Source organism: Triturus cristatus, chromosome 1_2 (assembly GCF_964204655.1).
Source record: "Triturus cristatus chromosome 1_2, aTriCri1.1, whole genome shotgun sequence".
NCBI classification, from domain to species: Eukaryota; Metazoa; Chordata; class Amphibia; order Caudata; family Salamandridae; genus Triturus; species Triturus cristatus.
In genome coordinates, this window is record NC_140580.1 from 330,412,740 (window position 1) to 330,434,950 (window position 22,211).

The window sequence follows — 22,211 nt, forward strand, 5'->3', positions numbered from 1 at the left end:
AAGCCGTTGTCTTCGGTGATCCCTTGGACGTCTCCGACCCAGTCGTCCCTGGTTTTCTGTTGTAACTCTTGGTGGAGTTGTGTCAAGAAGTTGGAAGACGTAACTGCACCCTGAAAGCAGCGGATGGGAATCACGGGTACTGGTTCTGCTGGTGGTTTCTGGTCTCCGTTTTCCTCGATTCGTGACAAGGCGTCGGCTTTGGCGTTCTCTCTTCCGGGTCTGTAAGAGATCTGGAAATCGAATTCGTTAAAAAAGAGGGTCCAGCGTAGCTGTCTTGCCGTTAACGCTCTGGCTGAACGGAGGAACAGCAGATTCCTATGGTCGGTGAAGATGGTCACCGTATGGTTGGCATCCTTGAGGTAGTGTCGCCATTCTTCAAATGCTGCTTTGATGGCCAGGAGTTCCTTGTCCCCAATGGAGTAATTGCATTCAGCAGGTTGTAGCTTTCTGGAGTAGTATGCTACCGGGTGAAGCATGTTAGTTTCGTCGTCTTTCTGTGATAATACTCCCCCGATGGCGTTTTGCGAGGCGTCGGCTTCCACGATAAAGGGGCGTGTGGGGTCAGGATGTTTCAGGATTGGAGCCGAGGTGAATCGGGCTTTCAAGTCACTGAATGCCTGTTCTGCTTTGGCGTTCCATGCGAACAGCACCCCTTTACGCAGAAGACCGGTAATGGGGGCGACAATCCGGGAGAACCCATCAATGAAGCGGCGATAGTAATTCGCAAACCCTAGGAATCTCTGGACTTGTTTCACGGTGGACGGGGCTGGCCATCTCAGAATGGCATCGACTTTTTTGGAATCCATCTGAACGCCTCCTGGTGTCAGAATGTGTCCCAGGAATTCTACGGTTGTGGTATGGAACACGCTTTTTTCCAATTTCACGTACAGCCCGTGTTGTTGCAATTGTTGGAGGACGGCTCGTACGTGTTGGCGATGTTCCTCCGTGTTCACAGAGTAGATCAGTATATCATCGATATATACTATGCAGAAACGGTCAAGGAACTCCCGTAAAACCTCGTCGATGAAGTACTGAAATGCGGCCGGGGCATTGCAGAGTCCGAAGGGCATGACGCGGTACTCAAATAACCCGTACCGCGTCCGGAAGGCGGTTTTCCATTCATCGCCCTCTCGGACTCTGACAAGATGGTAGGCCCCTCGTAAGTCCAACTTGGTATATATGGCCGCATCTTTCACTTGGTCCAGTAAGTCAGGAATTAAGGGGAGTGGATACCTGTTCTTAATGGTTATGGCATTCATTGCCCGAAAGTCAATGCATGTGCGTAGATCCCCCTCCTTCTTGGCCACAAAGAAGAGAGGGGAGGAGACCGGAGATTTGGAGTGACGGATAAACCCGTTCTGAAGGTATTGAGTGAGGTATTTGCGGAGATGGGTGTTTTCTTTTTCTGTGAGAGAGTATATTCGACTACAAGGGAGCGTGGATCCCGGAATCAGATCGATTCTACAGTCAAAGTGTCGATGTGGAGGCAGAGTATTAGCTCCTTGTTCGTCAAACACTTGGGCCAGATCCCTGTATTCCTGGGGTATAGACTCCTGTGTGACCGAGCCCATGCCGTCTCTAGGTAGGATACAGGCTAGGACTTCCCGGGTCGCCTCTTTCCCCGTGGAGGGGTAGCAGGATTGGGCGCAATAAACAGAGTCCACTGTTGTTTTGCCAGTAACCCAATCGATCAAGGGGTTGTGCTGAACCAGCCAGGGAAGGCCTAATCTCAGCCTAAACTGGGGGGCATCAATGACATCGAAGGCAATGGTCTCGGTATGCTGGTTTTCCAACACCATTCGCAGATCTTCCGTTTGGTATCTAACCAATCCTGAGGTTAGGTCCGTACCGTCGACGGCTTTGACTATCTCTGGTGTCTTCTTGGCTTGTGTCAGTATGCCCAACCCCTTCATGTACTGTGCATCGATGTAATTCCCGGTTGCCCCAGAGTCTATTAAGGCAATGACACGCCAGGAAGACCCTGTAAACGACTGAAGGAGTACGGGTATACCCATATGGTGATGGCGGGCGCAGGTGTTCGAGGTCTGCGTCTTCTCGGTGTGTAGTCCCAGTAGACAGACCCCATTATCTACTGGGAGGTCTCGTTTCCCGTCCTTTCTTCTCTGGTGATCGATAGAGCCGAAGGGTTCCTCTCCTTGGACTGGCGTGGTTTAGCAGGACAATCCCGCACGAAATGCCCATTTTTGCCACAGTACAGGCATAGGTTCTGCTTCCGCCTCTTTTCTTTTTCTTCTTTCGTCAAGGGGGCCCGAACGCCTCCGATCTGCATAGGCTCGGGTGTTTCACGGGGTTTTGGAGTTTCTCGGTACACCGGGAGTCTGGTCTCACTTCCTCTGAACCTATCAGTTCTTCGCTCTTGCAGACGATAGTTTTGTTTCACTACCATATCAATAAACTGACTTATGTCCTCAGGAGGTTCTGTCATCTGTGATATGAGATCCTTCAATTCTTCCCAAAGACCCCTGTAGAATACTGACACTTGTTTATCTTCTGGCCAGTGAGCCTCCACCACCAATCGTTTGAACGTGGTGATGTAGTGCAACAAGTCCGTGTTGCCTTGTTTTAATTTGAGCAATTCGTTGTCCGCGGCTTGAACGAAGGTATGGCGGGCAAACATGCGTCTCATGGTCTCCTTAAACACTGGAAAGTTATATAGCAAAGGTTCGTCGTTCTCTACCAGGGGAATGGACCAATGAGCGGCGTCACCTCCTAAATAGGATAGAACGAAGGCGACCTTTGAGGCATCATCCGGAAAGGCGGTGGTTCTGGCCATGAAGTGCAGGTGGCACTGGTTGAGGAATATGCTGAACTTGGTACTATCACCGTAGTAACGTTCTGGTGCGGCCAATTGCGCCATGGGTTGAGCTAATACCTGAACGGGGGGAGGATTAGACGAGACAGTAGGCGCCTGACCCCATGGGTTAAACAACGGAGGTCTTAGTATTCCGGCTGGCTGGGTTTGTTGTCCCTGGGGTGCGCCCCAGGCTCCTGTATGTCCTGCACCCAACTGTCCTTGTAATGCAGTAACATCGCTACGTAAGCTCCGATTCTCAGCCTGGATGTTAGTTAACATTGCTGCTATGTCCTGTAACGTAACATCGGGGCCCTCCATGCGTCTGGGTAGGATGATAAACTTGGGCTTCGGATTCTGTCAGACCCCCACAATTCTCACCTTGTGTTTGCGGAGGAATCCCACAGGGACGACAGGAGCAACCCCTACCTGAACCCTTCTGTTACTGGAAGGACTTAATACACTAGCCAGTTTCAGGAGGGAACCGGGGGAGATTGCCAGGAAGGGTGGTGCGAGTGGGACTGTGGATGACGTGACGGGGATACCCTTCGTGGCTCCTAGGCTGTGTAGCAGTTCGCGACCCCTAAGGCAAGAGAGGAAACAGGGGTGACTATAGCACAGGGTTAGAGCGGGACATGCACACCCCCCGAACACAGTACGAAGTGGAGCAGTGCTCTCTTCTGGTTACCTGTGAGCGTGGTGTTCTTGAACTGAAGAAGTTCAGGTGGTATCAAACGAGGTCTTTGCGGAGAGTGAAGGAAAAGACTCCGAAGGTATGCCAGGGTCCGAGCGCTCCTGCGCTCTGAGGAAGGATCAAGTACCAGGAAAGCGCCACTGCGCTGGAGGGAGGAATTACAGGTGTGGCGACTTCGTGCCGTCGCACAAGTCGTATGTGAAAGTAAGCAAGGGAAGGCGCCACTGCGCTCTGGGGGACAAGTAGGCAGTTCTGTCGACTTCGTGCCGTCGCACGAGTCGTCTCAACAAAGGTAAAAGCGCAACTGCGCTCTGGGGTTATAAGGCAGCGATGGCGACTCCGTGCCGTCGCACGAGTCGTCTCAATAAAGGAAAAGCGCCACTGCGCTCTGAGGTAACCAAGGCAGGTAAGGTGACTCCGTGCCGTCGCACGAGTTGTCGGAAACGTAAAGGAAAAGCGCCACTGCGCTCTGGAAGGAAATAGTGCAAAGGGTGGCTCCGTGCCAATTTAGAAGTAAGGCTGGATCTTTGGGCGCCCTTGCGCGGTCCGGACCGACTGTCCGGTTGCTGGAAGAGCCTTCGCTACGCTCCTGCGTGCCTGCGAAGCTCAGGAAAAGAATCCGAAGCGCCGAGCCTGCCGTCCTCCGCAGTGATAAGCTCAGGTAACCGGAAGTGACGGCCGGCCGGCGGCGTCCACTACGTGCCGCCGAAAGACTAGACTGCAACCTGCCGGGACCACCCAGGGGGAGGAGTCCCGTGTCTACTGAGGAGTGCCCCGCTTCTGGGTTACAGGTGAGGGGCGCAAGGAAACATGACACATTGTAAATGATATATATAATATAATGATATATATATATATAGTTTTTAATTTGCAGTGGCCTAGTGCGAACCAACAGAAATAAACAAAACCGACGGTGAGTAAGTAGTATTAAAGTGAAAGCGCGTCATGGCGTGCTGGTTAAAATTAAATAATGTGTGCAAAGTTGTTTTGGGTGAGCTGTGCAGAAGAAATTAAAAGCGCAGCCGCCATTTTAAAGACCAAGTGCGGTGTGGCAACAGCAAGGCTTGTGTCCACTATTATAAAAGTGAAATTGTGGCATGGCGTGCTGGTAAAAAGTCAATAAATAGTGTTGTAAAAGATGTTTTTAGTGAGCCGCGCTGAACAAAACAAAAGTGTGGCTGTCATTTTAAAGATGAAAGCGTGTGCCCAAAAGTAACACGACTTCATCCACTGCATTTTTTTCTATTTATTTAGGTTTATAGCAATCATGGCATGCTGCGATTTAACTTAAAATGTTTAAAGCTAAAGCGCGGCGGTATGCAATTGCTTCAAAAGTCAATAAATGGAAAAGAAATGCGCCGTCCACCTGCTTTATTTGTTCTATTTATTTACTTTTGTAGCAATCACTGCACGCCGCCCTTTAGCTTAAGATATTTAAAGCTAGAGTATGTCATGCCGTGGTTGCTACAAAAGTAAATAAATAGAACAAAAAAGGTTTGCACCCATAGTTTTTTATTTTTTATTTACTTTTGTAGCAATCACGACACTCAGTGCTTTAGCTTGAAATGTTTAAAGGTAAAGCACAAGGTGCTGCGATTACCACAAAAGTACAAAAAAACAAATGCGGCAGCCCCACGCCTTTTATTTTCTATTTATTTACTTTTGAAGCAATCGCAGCACACTACCCTTTATCTTTAAACGTGTTTCGAGTTACAGCGTGGCGTGCCGCAAAAGCTAATAAAATTAATAAAAAAATTTTTTAAAGGATTACTTTTAATATTTAACAGTAAAGCACACTTTAAAAAAAAGTACCTCCTCTGCAACATCATGGGTTTCAGAAGTGGGATACCTGGGCTGGTTGCAAAAGACAAACAGCATGTCATGCCTGCTTCAACAAGACATTAATTAACTAAATAGTGCTCACTAACTGTTAATGAAACCGATAGAGTAAGGACACATGTAAGTGGGCCTGTCCTCGTGGGAGTTAACAACAGAAGAGAGGGACTAAGGAGGGACTACTAAGCCTATTCACAAATCAAAAGCCACCATTTACAACGGGCAGTAATAGCAGCCAATTAAAAAGGTGGCGGAAAATGGGCAGAGCTTGAAGTCCATACCTGAATACAGCATATCTTGAGTGCTGCCTAGGCGAGACCTAAAAAGAAAACAAATAATTCTTGTGTTACTTGTTTTTCCAACTTTTTGTACAACGGACTCCTTGGTGTGGCACTCATCTATGTGGGCCTGGCTTGGTGTTGGCGCTATCTGTAAGTACACTACCTGATCCATGTGTTTATTTTCTTTTGGGACATGATATGGTGCAATGTAAGTTACATTACATCAATTTGGGAATCCCCTTTAATGTATCTTCCAATGTAACACACTCCCAAGATAGATGTGAGCTCATTACAGTATCGCCTATCACAGTTGGGTAAAAAAAGATATCATACAAATACAGCTCACAGGAACACTGGGTACAAGCAGACATACAGGGTATAGTGGCTCTCTTAAACTAGTGGGTTAATTCATCTTACTGCACTACATCTCTGGCTAGGGCAACTCGGTGAACCATGATTGTTTGTCCCTGAAGTGTCCTATACCTACTCAGGTTGGTGACCAATAAACAAGGACACACCATATGTCGTGAAAGCAGGGCTGATAATGGTTTCCCTCATCAACCTCTCAGGTCCACTCAGACCACCTAGGCTTTCAATTGATACCAGTGACTCTATCTGCCTAGATATAAGTGCAGTTATCTCAGTTTATTCCACTTCCATGCCATTGAAGACATGATCCATCACATGGATAGCCACAGGGATTCAGCCCCAGTGGCCTGATGTGGCCCAGAGGTTGATCATTCGCTCTCAGCCCTAGAGAAGGCCAATTCTTACTGGGTAGCTAGGGAGAACCAGCTCAACGAGGTTGTCCCCACTTTCAGGCATGATTCCACCCATGCTGAGCATGGCAGGTCAGAAAGGTCCCACAAATGCCCCCGTGATCTCCTCAAAGACATCTGTATTTTGATTCTAAACTCTTTGAATGTCCCAAGCTAAGATATTCACACTAGTGGCCAGCCACTCAGATCGCAGCACAACAAAGCGTCATTCAGAAACCTATGCATTACCTTTATTGTATGATTATTTAAAATCTTTTACAAAGGAAGCAACAAAAGTACAAGTTAAAAGCATAAGATCTGATTAAAAAGACATGTGTAAAAAGCAGAAATACTATACAGTGATTAAACACAGTCCATTTAGTAGCAGCATATGCAGAATTTGGCGATTATTCAGCTGACTCTTCTCTGGCTGGCATTCAGAAACCTATGGTTCCACAAGTTCTTTCATCAGCCTTCTTTTCTGGACTGGATACTTTGCATGCTCTTAGTCCTTCAACCATATTGTTTACCTAGTGCTTAGCAACAAGGCACCTGCTGAAATCCTCAAGCACAAACACACAAACACCATACCTACATGTTGGGGCGGTAGCCCTACAAATGAGTACTCAAAAATACTGGACAGGGATGGACAAATGTAAACACACAAAGATGCTGTATACCACTGAAAAGGGAGAATGGGTAATATATAGGCATCTCTAATACTAAAAGCAGTTGGATGCACAGAAATTCATGGTTTGGTATTAAAAAGATGTCAGAGTTTTTCCCACATCCAAATTGGATGAGGCATTGATTAAAAAAATTCTGTGTAGAAGCTCCACTTTTTTCAAAGCTGTTGTGTGAGCAGGATGCTGCACACAATTTGCTACAACTTTGCAACCTACAGTTGCGTCTAAATTCAGGTTTCCATGTAGTCAAGGGCAACTTTCAAAATTCGCACTCAACTTTTATAAACAACGGTATTTTAGTACTTTATCCAATTGATTCACTGGGAGAAAACCAAGACCACGTGCCCCATATTGCATTGTGTTGATATATTAATGCCAAGGAGTGAAAACGTGGTGTTCTGCAGTTATCTAAGCAGATGTGTGGAAATGTGCCTTTTCAGGGGCACACCGGTGCAGGGTTCACCCTTAAGTTTGTCCATGGGTCCTTAGACTAACAAATAAGAGATTGGCACTGAAGCTGGAATTCAAAATAACAAGTTTATAAATCACTCATGAGTGGGACTACATCAATACAACACCCTCAGGCGCTGTAGGGGGTAGTACATGGAATACAGAAACCATAGGCCTTTTATACACAGTTTGTTGCAGAGTAAGCATGTAGTTACAAGTAGAAGTTACAGGCCTACACAGGAATAGCTATCGACTAACATGGGCAGATAGATATCACTTAGTCAGCAAAGTGGGAGGGGAAACAGAACTGCTTATATTAGTAGGATATGATAGACAGTTACATTCTCAAACAGGTGCATTCTAGCAGCTACAGGCCTTTCTGAGCTCATACACTGCTCTGGCTCAGTACAGAAGGAGTTAACTAAGGTTGATGACTCAAGCAGAATAGAAAAGCAGGCAACAGTGAAGATGGCAGAATCACAAGGCTAACAAAATGGATGCTGCAAGCAAGATGGCTTCAGCTCATGCTAACCGCAATTATTTTCGATTTCCACAGATGGTTAAATGGCATCGCTGCTGAGAAACTGATAACATTCGAGAATGCTGTAAAGCTGAATCTGCAAGACAAGTCTAGTCTCAACCAGAGCAACTCAAAATGTTACCAGTTCTGATCAGCTGGTACTTAGCGGGAAGCATAAGCAGAACTGGAACAAAACAGTCTGATTGCCGGCACAAGCAAATTTGCATTAGGGTATCTGCACAAACAAAGAAAGTCAAGGAATTAAAGATTTAAGTAAAAGGTTTTGGGATTCACTCTCAGATACACCCATGAGATATCAGCGTCAGTTGCAGCTTACAAATTTACTTTGAGAAAAAGAGAGAGAAGTACAGAAACACGTGGCAAGAAAGGAATACGGTAGTGACAGGGAAGATGTGGACGGAAAATAGGTAGAAAGAAAGCGATATGTGAGGTAGCAAACAAATGGTGAGGTAAATTGAGAAGTTATGTAGTGAGCTCCAAATGGAGCAGAAAGAAAAACGTTACTGAAGGAGAATAAGGGGATGTGAAGGTGAGAGGGACGAGAGAGGTAGGGGTGAGGTATAGAGCGTTGGAGAGAGAGAGAGAGAGAGAGCGAGCGAGCGAGCGAGCGGTAAGGGTGAGGTATAGAACGTTGGAGAGAGAGAGAGAGAGTGTATATAGGCCGGCCTTCTGCCCTCTTGCCAAAACCCTATAAACGGCTCTGGTTTGTGTGTTGCATCGCAGAGGTGTGTGAGGCAGATAAGACGCCACAGTCCAGGTAAAATTTTGTTTTTGCGTGACAAAAAATAACACGTACTGAAGCGCAAAAATAAATGCTTTATGAATTCAATATTTTTGTTATCATAAAACCAAAATTGATCCCTTACAGGGGGCCTGGCCTAAACAATATGTCTTGCACGGGGACCCACGAATCGTTAAGACGGCACGGACACAGACAACACGTACCACACAATATTGCATTCAAGCGTATCTCAGCAGCAAACATGCTATGGGCTCTCACACGCCACGACAGCTGTGATCTCTGGCATGCATAGCAGCGCGTGCGCGTCTGCCGAGGCATCCAACGACACATTCAGACAACACTCGGTAGCACTCGTGCCACGTGACTCTAGCTCTCCCAATGTGAGAACCATGTTCTCACCCACACAATAGCGCACATACTGCCGCACTCAGTCATACCACTTCGGCTAAGCCCAGGGACAACATGGAAGTAACATGATAGGGCCCAGGTCACCTGAGCCACGAGGATACCGCCTCAGAAACAGTAACTCCTTGTTTCTGTGCCCGCCTGGCATCCAGCCAGAGGGCCAGTCTGGAACTGCATGCTGCAAACCTCCCTGCCTGGCACAGGCTTCCATTAACACTAAGTTATCATACATTAAACAGATTACATCTGTAAAGCATTACAAGGCACACAACGGCGAATGCAAAATCAAACACCAACATCTACGTCTTCTATAAAAAAAAACCCAGCAAAATCGTGGCAGAGAAGCACCAAAGTTTAAGCTTGGTTGAGTTGGGCCTTTGTGCCTCCTGAGTAGTAGCTGTTCGCTGAGTCACTGCCCCTGAGTAAGAGGGGCCCCACCAGGGACAGTTACACTGAAGAAGTCCCGCCAGTCAAAGTGGCAGCATGCCATAGGCGATTGGGCATAGGCACAGGTGGACTGTGGTCCATTGTGAATGGAGACCATACGTCACTACACTTCAATGTGTCCTGGCAGCTCTAAAGCCTCCAAGGAGCCCCCATTGGAAAAGGCCTTCGTGCAGAACCTTTTCATCACAGACTCCTCCCTTGAGCACTGCTCATACCTCTACAGGGATTGTGATCAAATGCCCTTTATGATAGATGGCTGTGCCCACTGCTCGGAATGAGGATTATTCCTTTCTGTCTCCTTCTAGCTAGGGGTATGTTTGAGCACTTAACACAAATTTCTGAATGCTGCAAATACTTTGCGGATTTGTGAGGTTGCCCAACACGGAGTTGGAATAGGTTCCAAGTAGATAATGTGCATTGTCCTTCCCTCCTTCCCAGGCCAACCCAGCTTGAATTATCATTTTACATACGCCTGTAATTGCAGCCTTTTCATCTTCATTGGCACATCCGTTTGTGAAAATACACATATTTCTCCAACAAATGCCAGTTTTCATTTTAGGTAAACAAACACATTTCCAGAGGACATTTTTTTTTCTTAAAAATATCATTTTGGCCTTTAAAATAAGTTTTCATTTTTAGGAAATAGACAGTTCCCAAGTATCCGCTTGTCATTTTCATTTAGTGGTCACGTGTAAAAATGCTTCAACGTAGACAGATTCTGCTTCAAATGTCCAGGTATTACACTCATAGGCCATGGATGCTCACCATAACATCTAGTATGCCTGTAATATGCCAATAATGGCCACCATTGTACCAATGCCAACATTGTGCCATGGGTGAACACCATAATGGCCAGCATGTCCATCATTTATCAGCATTGGGCATTATTATGCGAAGGGCAGCCATTCAATCAATCAATCAGGGGTTTTGTATAGGCCAGCTACTCACCCGTAAGGGTCTCAAGGTGCTAAGGGGGGCAGCTCCGTAGGGTGCTGGGGTCATCTGAAGAGCCAGGTCTTGAGGTTCCTCCTAAACTGGAGCAGTGTAGGGCTTTGCCGGAGGTGTATGGGGAGGTCGTTCCAGATCTTGACTGTGAGGTAGGAGAAGGATTTTCCACCCATTCTGGTCTTGTAGTAGCGTGGCATGGTGGCCAGAGAGAGGTTGGCTGACCAGAGGTTTCTCTTGGGTGCGTGGAAGGAGAGGCTGCTGTTTAGGTATGCTGGTCCGATGTTGTGGAGGGCCTTGTATGCATGTGTGAGGAGCTTGAAGGTTATTCTTCTTTCGATGGGGAGCCAGTGGAGGTTGCAGAGGTGTTGTGTGATGTGGTTGTGGCGGGAAATGTCTAGGATCAGTATGGCTGCCGCATTCTGGACAGTCTGGAGCTTGCGAAGGAGTTTTTTCCAGCGTAGAGGGCGTTACTGTAGTCCAGTCTGCTAGTGATGAGGGCGTGTGTGACAGTTTTTCTGGATTCTGAGGGGAGCCATCTGAACATTTTCCAGAGTATGCGGAGGGTGTTGAAGCAGGCCGAGGATACGGTGTTGATCTGGCGGTTCATAGTGAGTGATGTGTCCAGTATGATGCCAAGGTTACGTGCACGGTCTCTCGGGGTGGGGGGTTCTGAGGGTGGGGGGCCGCCAGGTGTCGGCCCATGCTGAGGAGGTGGAGCAAAGGATGAGGACTCCTGTTTTCTCCGAATTTAGTTTCAGGCAGCTGTCCTTCATTCAGGTGGTGCCGGCTTTCATCCCTTCTTGGAAGTTGTGCCTGGTGATGTTGGGTTCCTTGGTGAGGTGTTGTCAGAGTAGGAGATGATGTTAAGCCTGTGGTTTCTGAAGATGGTTGCGAGGGGGACCATGTAGAGGATGAAGAGGGTGGGGCTGAGGGAGGATCCCTGTGGTACTCCACATCTGGTCTTTGTTGGTTCTGAGAGGTAGGGCGAGAGTCTGCCTCGCTGAGTTCTGCCTGTGAGAAATTAGCGTATCCAGTCGAGGGCCTTTCTACGGATGCCGGTGTCATGGAGTCTGGAGGATAGTGTGCGGTGGGAGACGGTGTCGAAGGCAGCTGAGAGTTCCAGGAGGAGGAGGGCTGGTGTTTGGCCCTGGTCGCGGAGGGCACAATGTCGTTGGTGGCAGCGAGAAGGGCAGTTTCGGTGCTGTGATTGCAGCGGAATCCGGAATGGTAGATGTCCAGGACAGTGTTGGCTTCGATGAAGTTTGCTAGCTGGGTGTTGACTGCCTATTTGATGACCTTCGCTGTGAATGGAATCTGTGAGATGGGCCTGAAATTCTTGAGGTCTGTGGAGGGTATCTTCAGGAGGGGGTTGACTTCAGCATGTTTTCAGTCGTCGGCTAATGTGGCGGTCTTGAGGGAGCAGTTGATCGTCCGGCGGAGTTCGGGTGTGATGGCTGTGGCGGTTCTATAGAAGATGTGGGGGGACAGGTGTCTAAGGTTGCCCCGGAGTGGATGCTCTCTATAGTCTTTAAAGGTGTCTTCTGTCGTGACCGGTGTCCAAGTGAGTAGGGTCTGTTGGGGGCGTCCCTGGGGGTAGGGGCTGAAGAGATGAAAAGGTCCTGGTTGTCAAAGTTGTCATAGAGCGTCTTAATCTTGAGGTGAAAAAAGGTGCTGAGTTTGTTGCAAGGGTCTTGGGAGGGAGGGGCATCTGTTGTTTCGCTGCTGGGTTTGGCAAATTCCTGGATGATGGAGAAGAGTTCTTTGGAGTTGTGGGCATTGGTGAGGATTCTTTCTTGGAGGAAGTTCTTCTTTGGGGATTTGATGAGTTGGTGGTGTGCTGTGGTGGCTGTTCTGTAGGCGGTGCGTGTTTCTGGGGTTTTGATGTTCCTCCATGTCTTTTCGAGTCGTCGGTGGGATCACTTGGATTCTTGTGTACAGTGGGTTTTCTGAAGGAGAAATGGATGCAGTGGTGGTCGCCCAAAAAAGGTAATTGGTGTGGCTATAGGAGATGCTGTTTTCTCCTGTGAAGACGGGGTCAAGTGTGTGTCCCGCTGTGTGCGTGGGGCCGGTGGCAAGTTGCTTCAGTCCTATGTTGGTGAGGTTCTCTAGGAGGGTGGTGGTGTTGGGGTTGTTGTGGTTGTCCAGGTGGAAGTTTAGATCTCTGAGTAGTATGCAGTCTGCAGAGGCGAGGGTGTGGGGTGCGATGAGGTCGGTGATGGTGTCGGTGAAGGGAGGGCGGGGGCCAGGCTGCATGTAGATGAGGGTTCCACAGAGAGTTGTTTTGGGGTTAGTCTGGAAGTGGAGATGTTCCATGGGGGTCATAGCGTCATCCCGGTCAGTGGTTGTCATGCGGAGGGAGCTTTTGTGGATGATGGCGAACCCTCCTCCCTCTTTTCTCAGGATCTTGTATTAGTCAGGAATGACGATTGCGATGTCGGGCACGGAGTTGGCGATGGTCCAGGTTTCTGTGTGGGAGGTGTGGTAAATAAAAATTCCTTTACCGGGACTGAATTTGATACAGAAACATTATAAAATAGCTCAATAAAAATGAGAGGCAGAATCCGTGATATTAGAGTTTCGGAATGGGCTTTATTCCAATAATCGATTATAATCGGATGCTTCAAGTTCCATCACCACGGGGGTTCAGGAAGTGAAGTACATACTTTATTGACAGAAAAGTAACTTTTATAGTACATACATTATAATGAAGTGAATACAGTAGGCGTAACAATTGATAAGGACATTGACGTTTGGGCTGCGTAACCGAAAAATGGGTGTAATAATGAGCAAAAAGGAACATGATTGGTTATGATGTCATGTATAGGTGGATCTATAAGATAATACTTGGCATAGATGCGCGCGCAGCAGTATGACGTGTAATTGACGTGTAACTAGGGGGTGACGAGGACTTGACATTTAGCTCTATATGTGGAGACGAGAAGTCTGGGGGGTCAAGTCAACCTAATCCCAAATCATATCTAACATCCTATGTTTAAAGAACTATGTTATCCACAAAAGAAGGACTCTCGGACAGAATCTATTCTATACTGACTGTGCGTGCGTGTACAAGCGTCTAAGTGTCTACACTGAATGCGAGGGGGTAGGAATATTCCATGGTGACAGGGCTATGAATTACTTGCATGAAGACAGAGAAGCCGGGCCTTTTGCTTGGTAACTGGAAGAATGTTTACTTAAGCTACTAGGCAGGAATGCATCGGCTGAGGGGGAAGCAGATAATTCGAAGGTGAAATACAGTTCTTGGCAGAGAGTAGGCTGATGTCAGGCTTCGTGAGCCGCGCAGAGAATGAGACAAAGTTCATGGTCACAGATGCAGGCTCGGACTGGAGCTTTCAGAGGCAGAAGGCAAGAGGAGTTTTGATGACAGAATCAGGGCCTACTTGCCTGGACTGTAAAGTGGCATAAGTGAACCATATAAAGCCGGTGGCCTTTCATATTTAGGAATGGAATATCCGGCCTATTCATGGCGGATCTGACAGAGGACATGTTGACGGTGGACGCACATGTATTTGCGTCTTCATAACTGGAACTGGAGGGAACATACATGTACTTGTGACATGCACATAGAACCGTTGGGGTCCAAGATAGGGGACATAACTGACCAGAAAAATCCATATTTCCACATTCCCTCCTTGTCCCCTACTTGCCCTTCAAGAGATATCAATCTTCATCAATCCATTGATCTGTTCATATAGCATCATTTGTTCTTCTTTCTTCTTCCGGGATCTTGAACGTAAATCTTGATGTGGAATGCACGATGTGGCACACAGACCACAAATCGCTGGTCCACATTGTAGACATAGACAGCAACTGAATAGTATGAGAAGGCCAATACCTAGGAAGGATAAAACTCTCCATCCCCAGGCTGATACCGCATTCCAAAACCAACTGGACCAAGTCCAAGTGCCTGGGTTCTGGTGTATCTGGCTTACAATCTTATGAAGGCGAGTGATGGCTTTATATACAGATGGCGAATTTTCTGGTATGAATACGCAGCAGCTTGATCCGATGACCCTACAAGCTCCGCCCCTATCAGCCAGGATGACGTCAAGGACAAGACGATTTTGAAGCACAACAATCCGCATAGCAGACTGCTTTTCCGTTAAATTGCCTAAGGCGGAAATAGTCTCATTCACTACTGCTTCAAGGGTTCTAGTTAATCTACGTATCAGCTTACTATTAGTAACAGTACCTATATAGGGAAAGATGCCTTTATTAAAATCTACATACTTGTCCCATGCCGTCTCAGTGTAATCGACAATGGGGAGATCTCTCCGTTCTCTGTTGTGTACTAAATGAATATTTCTGTAATAATCAGGAGGAGCTAGGAAAACAGGTGGCAAAAGGAAGGCAATGTAGCAGGTACCATCCCAATCTAGGGGTAGACGCATATATGCAGTCTGACCACATATGAAGTAGGAGTGGCGAGAAGCTCTAAATGAAGATTTTCCTTGATCACTGAATTCTACTATAGTAGTGCATTTACTATGGCCCATATGTATGGAACCAACCTTTCTTACACACAATTCACCCCTCGCTGGGAATACTGACATGGTGGGTAAGACTAATTCAACTTCGGATACGACATTTAGAATCATGAGATTAGGTGTAAAATTTCCTAATCCATATACTTCATTTTCTAGATCAGTTCCTGTTCTTTTGGGGCGACCCTCCTTGTCAGGATAGCAGACCTTGAGTAAAGCTAGGTTCAGGTTTCCCCATACCCAATGATCTTGGTAAACTGCTGTGTCTGAGTCTATGGAATTGATTAAACTAAACCATGCTCCACAGGAGCCATTATGTGTAAATGGATGTGGAAAGAAAGGCAGGACTCCTTCATAATTCTGATAGGGAGGGAGTCGGCCACACACCCAACAATTGGTGGCATTACTAGTCTGATGGGAATGATGTAACATACTAATGAAAGTGTTATTGCGCAGCGCAAGTCTATAAGACAATTCATGCGGAGGTAAGTCACTAAAAGAATGTTCAGCAGCAACATTATAAACATGTCTAGAAATAGGGTAATATATGTGCAACAACATACTTGTAATAATTATTAAAAGACTCAGTAAAAACAAAATTAATAATGTCACTATACAGTGGCTACGCAGTGATTTACAATACGCCTGTTGTTTCAACATTTTACGGGTATTTCCTCTACTCAGGTCCAAGGGATACATGTCAGAGGCAATTCAACCGCTTCACCTTGGAGAGGACTTAAACAATCAAATTGCTCGACTGGTTGGGCCTAAGCTTTAGTTTGTACTTTTCAGAATTGTTCGGTTCAACAAAAGGAAGCTTTGTATCAGTCTGTGAGGTAGTGCAGGGCACAGTGTCTATATCCGAGGATAGTCCGTGAAATTTCTTAATATGGCTTGAATGAATCCAGCCCTTGCGGCCCTCGATCTTCACGGCTGTTCTTGTGGTCAACAGGACCAACTTGGGTGCTTTCCACCTGGGCTCCAGCTGAGTCTTTCGGTCAAAATTCCTCACAAAGACAAGATTACCCGGAACAACGTCATGGGGTTTCACCTCAGTGTTGTCGGGAAAGGCTGCAGCTACCTGTGAACGAGAAGATTGTAGTGCAGACATCAAGGAAGCCAAGTAATCTGTCAGCATATTACAGTCAATATCAGTTATTTTGCGTGGTATAGGCGTCCCCCACATATTTGGTGGTCTGCCAAAGATCACCTCATACGGCGATAGCCCTGTTCGAGAGTGTGCTACCATTCTCATGTAAAATAGTGCAACTGGTAACGCTACTACCCAGTCGACACCTTTCTCTCTGCATATTTTGGACATTCTGATTTTCAGTATCTGGTTATGTCTTTCTACGAGACCTGCTGCCTCGGGGTGTCGGACACAGTGGAATTTCCACTGATATCCTAACAGAAGTGAAACATGTTTCATTAATTCTGATGAGAACGGCTGGCCGTTATCTGAGTAAACAGCACGTGGTAAACCGTATCGTGGGAAAAATTCTCGAACCAACTGTTTGGCAGTAGTCGGGGCAGTGTAATCTGCAACCGGGTATGCCTCCGTCCAACGGGACAGAGCGCAAACAACTACGAGAACATATTTGAATCCTAGACATCGTTCCATCTGGATATAGTCCATCTGGAGTACTTCAAAAGGATGATTAGGAGTATGAAATCCACCCTGTTCTACGGGGACGCTTTTTCCTGGGTTGAACTGACAACAGATCATACAGGTACGGACCTTTTGTTTTGCTGCTGCTCGTAAATGTTTATTGAACCAAATGTGTTGAATGCTGTCTAGCATAGCTTTTTCTCCTAGATGTGCTGGACTATGTATAGTGTTAATTATAACTTGGACCATTGAATCAGGAAGGAACCATACAGACTTTTCCTTCATCATCCATCCTTGGTCCGTTTGGATCCCTCCTAATTCAGTCCATTTCTTTATTTCGTCTGGTGTAGCATGTGTCTGTATGTCAATTACGTCAAGAGTAGGATCTTTAACTGTCATACAATGTGTCGGTGTCAGGACTATTGTCTTTGTCATGTCGGGGGTTTGAGTTTGAGCGGTCAGTTTAGCTGTTCTGTCGGCTAGATCATTGCCTTGGGAAATGATATCAGTAACCTTCGTATGGGCCTTACATTTCATAATTGATATTTCAGTGGGTAGATGTATTGCATCTAATAATGCATGAATGAGGGGTCCGTGCTGAATGTGGGCACCGTGGGAGGTTAAATAACCTCTCTCTCGCCACAGCACGCCGAAGTCATGTACAACTCCGAATGCATAACGTGAGTCAGTGTATATGTTGACTTTTTTATTCATGGCTTGAATACAGGCTTGTGTCAGAGCGATAAGTTCTGCGGCTTGAGCTGACAAAGTATTTATACGATTAGTTTCAATGACTTCAGTATCTGTTGTAACTGCGTAAGCAGCTACTAACTCTCCTGTACTTGTTCTCATGCATGAACCATCTACATACAAGGTCAGGTCTGGATCTGACAATGGGACATCGGTTAAGTCTTGTCTGGGTTTTGTTGTTATTGTAATAACTTCAATACAGTCGTGAGCTAGTGGGTCTGTTCCGATTACAGGTAAAAGTGTGGCAGGATTCAAGGTGTTACAGCGTCTGATTTCTATATGCGGCTGAAACAATGTAAGCTCGTATCCTGTAAGTCGCGCTATAGTCAAGTGTTGTGTTTGCGTTCTATTTACAAGAACCTCTACTGCGTGTGGTACTTGAACTGTCAATGGATGTCCTAACACTATGGCATCGCTTTGTCTGATTGCTAAAGCTGTCGCTGCTACTGATTTCAGGCACGCAGGCAAAGCCTGAGCTACGGGATCTAATGTACTAGAAAAATAAGCACATGGTTTGTGTGCTCCTGCTTGTTCCTGTGTGAGTACTGACAAGGCAGTACCTTCGCGTTCTGTAACAAAGAGTGTAAACTGTTTTCTGTAACATGGCGTTGCTAAAACGGGTGCTTGACATAAAGCTTTCTTTAAGCTTTCAAAAGCTTGTGTGTGTTCCTGAGTCCAAGGGAGAACAGTCGATGTGGCTGCCTCCTGTGTGGTTAACTGAATGAGTGGTTTTGCTAGAAATGCATATTGAGGGATCCACTGCCTACAATATGAAGTGAGGCCTATGAAAGCTCGTACTTCCTTTTGTGTCTTGGGTATTGGCATGTTAGCTATTAACTGAATGCGGTCGGGTGTAAGCTGCCTTCCCTCCTTGGACAGCGAGTGTCCAAGATAAATAACTCGCTGGACACAGAATTGCAGCTTAGAAGGGGATACCTTGTGCCCCTTTTCGGCTAGAAATTGTAAAACTGTCAGTGATGCCTTTTCACATTCCGGTTCGCTTCTCGCGGTGATCAGCAGATCATCGACGTATTGGAGCAGAGCAGTGTTAACTGGCATGTGGATACTGTCAAGTTCTCGTTTCAGTGCTTGGCTATAGATGCTGGGGCTTTCTGTAAATCCTTGAGGTGCGCGGGAGAATTTAAAGCTACGCCCATTTAAACTAAATCCGAACAAATATTGGCTTTCCGGATCTATTGGGACACTGAAAAAGGCATTCTTGAGGTCAATTACAGTAAAGAATGTTGCTTCGGAATCAATAGCTGTCAATAATGACGAGATATCTGGGACCACAGGAAATTGTGGCACAATGCATTTGTTTAACTCGCGCAGATCAATAACCAATCGATATACCGGCGGGGCTGTAGGATCTGTTCGTTTAAGAATCGGAATTATCGGTGAATTACATACATTGGAGTCTGTTTCTACAACTACTCCTTGGGCAATAAGCTCGTCAATGATTTGTAGTAAAGCCACTACAGCATCTGGTGGTAACTTGTATTGTCGCATTCGTGGTAGCACCACTCCTGCCTTTAGTGTGACTCGATATGGTGTAATATTCATGCAACCAACATCAGTAGGGCCTTGTGCCCATAGATGTGTAGGTAAAGTCTGCAGTCGGGGATCCATGTCTCTAGATACATAGTGACCTTTAAAATCACGTAAAAACAACCTTACTCCTTCCGGAGAACAACATATTATGGCTCCTAGAGCTTTCAACGTTTTTATTCCTAACAAGTTTTCTGGGCATGATTTAGTAAGCAATAAATCTGTAGTTCGGGTCAGAGGTCCTAACGTAAGTGGAAGAGGCTGTGATACTTCATTAACAATAGGTTTTCCTGAAAAACCAAGGGAAATATTCTGAGAGCCTGAGAGGGGTGCCCCTGGAACTTCACTACGTTTTATAGTTGTTCGACTTGCCCCTGTATCGAGTAAAAATTTTCTATCTTGACCTAATAATTCACTATGTACATAAGGTCCTTCTTGATCTACAGGAATCTCGATAAGGGGTAAGTCAACTTCCCTCTCTAGGCTAGTTCATGCGTAACGTTGATACTCAGGATATTCATACTGTGCAGTCTGATACATTTGTCGTGTTGTTGTCTGTGTGGCAGCAGCGGGCAACGGTGGTGCAGCTGGCACAAACTGTATTGGCTGTTGTGCGGCTGGCATGGCCTGGGCATGCTGCATAGCTCCTTGTTCATTCTGATCTTGTCTTAGTGGCCGTGATCTTTCTTGTGTTTTACCTATGGCGATATTATGTTTTAAAACTGGACAATCGTGTACGTAATGACCTGGCTTTTTACAATAATTGCATGTCCCTTTTACAGGTCCGGTTGAATCGGAATGTGTCATACCCTTTTTATGTCCTTCAGCTGGAACTGTCTGGGAAACTAGCATTTTCATTTTCGTGTCTTTCATGCGTCTGTGTTCATGTTCCTGTTCCTCTTTAATTCTATTGTGGTGGTACTGTAACATTTGTAACATTTGTGTTGGAGTGTTACCTTGCCAGGTACTCTCGAATTTTAATACTCTATTCTTTACTGGGGGCAGGGCATTTTCCACTAATTTTGTTACAAACAGATGCGGGTATGATTCACTACTTGCTTTTATGCCACTATTTATACCAAAACATTTCTCGAATCGGGCATAGTAATCGCTAGTGTCTTCATCTTGCTTCTGTTTACAGGCTGAAATTGTACCCCAATCTTCCTTTTTCGTAGTTAATAAACGTGGCAGTACCTGTACTAGTAAACCTGGTAGTGCTTTAGTTTTATCCCCAAGCCCCGAACCTGGACCTCGGGCCCTTTCTTCTGCTTCTAATGCTGACCATTCTATCTTTTGATCTCCTACCTCCCACTCTTTTTCCTTGAGTTTCTCATAAATGCCAGCAGGCATCAACACCTTTAATATCGTCATAATGTCGGGATAGGTATACTCTCCCATGAGTAACATGTCTTTAATTTCCCGGTGAAAACCCGCTGGGTCTTTGTCATGACTAGGTACCACTTTCTTCATTTCTAACAGTTCTATTTTTGATATGGGCGTATATACAAATACGCGCCTAAACTCGTCGCCCTCGCCTTTTATTGGGTGTACTTCTCGTAAGGGATTCTGTCTATCCATGTGATACGTTGTTCTTTCCTTGACAGGCAATGAGACATGCTCTGAGCATACAAAAAGAATATACTGCTTTCTTGATACTAGAATTTCTTTAATTAACTTAGTACCTGGACCTCTCCATTTATTCATAAGCAATTCAGTTAATATGTCAGGTAAAGGACCAGGGTCCGAATGCTGACTCTGATATAGTATAATGAGTTGTTGAATCATATAAATCCCAGCTAACCTCTGCTCATCTGGGGTGAGATTCAAAAATGTGCGTACTACTGTCTCATCACTATATTTTCCGGGACTGTCCACCCAATGGACAGCTGCCCTTGCTAAATCTTGTTCATCCATAGAATCGAGAAAATGATAACCCCTTCGTTCTCGGAGTAGCTTGTCGGCGGTTTGGAACGAATGCTCGTTAGACCTTATGTTAATTATAGGTATTTGGAAATTCCTGTCATTATCTAGACATATTGGACGTATTGAGTCAGTATGACATCTAGTCTGATTCCTATTACAAGATCTTCCTCTACCTACATAGGCTATGGTGTCCGGCTGTCCTGCGGGAAGTCCTGACCCTTCTTCCTCGCTTTGTTCGAACTCGTCTGTCTCTAATCTCTCCTCGTGTAGGCGTTCTATTTCTTTACGGATCTTTCGGCACATGGCTATTATACAATTTTGCTTATCGTGTCTCCCTTCTGATATATTCTGGCTCCATTTTGTAAGAATTTTCATTGCTTCCGGATCTACCCCCGGTCGGTCTTGATTTCTGATCACACAGTTTATGAGGAAACGTAACAGTTCCCCCTGTATCTCTACTTTCTGGTATTCCATAGCTCTGTTAATACATTCTGGATCTCGCCCTGTTTGAACAAAATGATATATTTTATCTAGATGCGCAGTCATTCCTGGTAGCTTTGCTAAATACCCTGCGGCTCGTCTGATACGTAATGATGCCAGGATCATTTCGTCCTCTTTACCGAGCACCGGGTCATATCTACAATCTATAAGAAGTTCCTTAAGCGTACGATCACTTACGAATTTGGGTGTACGTGAATGCGCTGACTCTTGAAAAACAAGTTTATTTATTCTAGGTGGCGTAAAAAAAATATTGGTAGCACCTCCCGTGGCCCCATCTGGGGCGTCGGGTGTGAAAGGATTCGTTGAACGTGACACAGCAACTATGGGTGTGGACTCAGCTATGGAAGCACCTGTAGGAACAGATGCAGAAACAGATGTGCTTGCCTGAACTTGTGACTCGATTTGTTGCTGTAGGGATACGGGTGCTGGATCTTGGCGTTGGACCTCCCTGGTACGCGGTCTACGTGGGGCGGAATTAGCATACTCGGGAGCTGCGTCATCTAAATATGAGGAAAGAAAAACATCTTCTGCGGTTCTAGGATGCCCCTTAGGATGTACCTTAATTGGAAATAATGGGGGTGGCAAGTCTTTCGGTATCTCTGGAGCAGCCTTAGGTAATCCTTCGGCTAGAAGGGGATACATACCATTCATGAGGGCATTTCTTTGTCTATCTACTTGTTCTGATTTCACTCGGATACCTTCCTCAATTAATAGATTTTCTTGAACTTTGCTTGAACTTTCTTTACTCTTCTCTTCCCGTCTACGTGCTTTTTCTGTG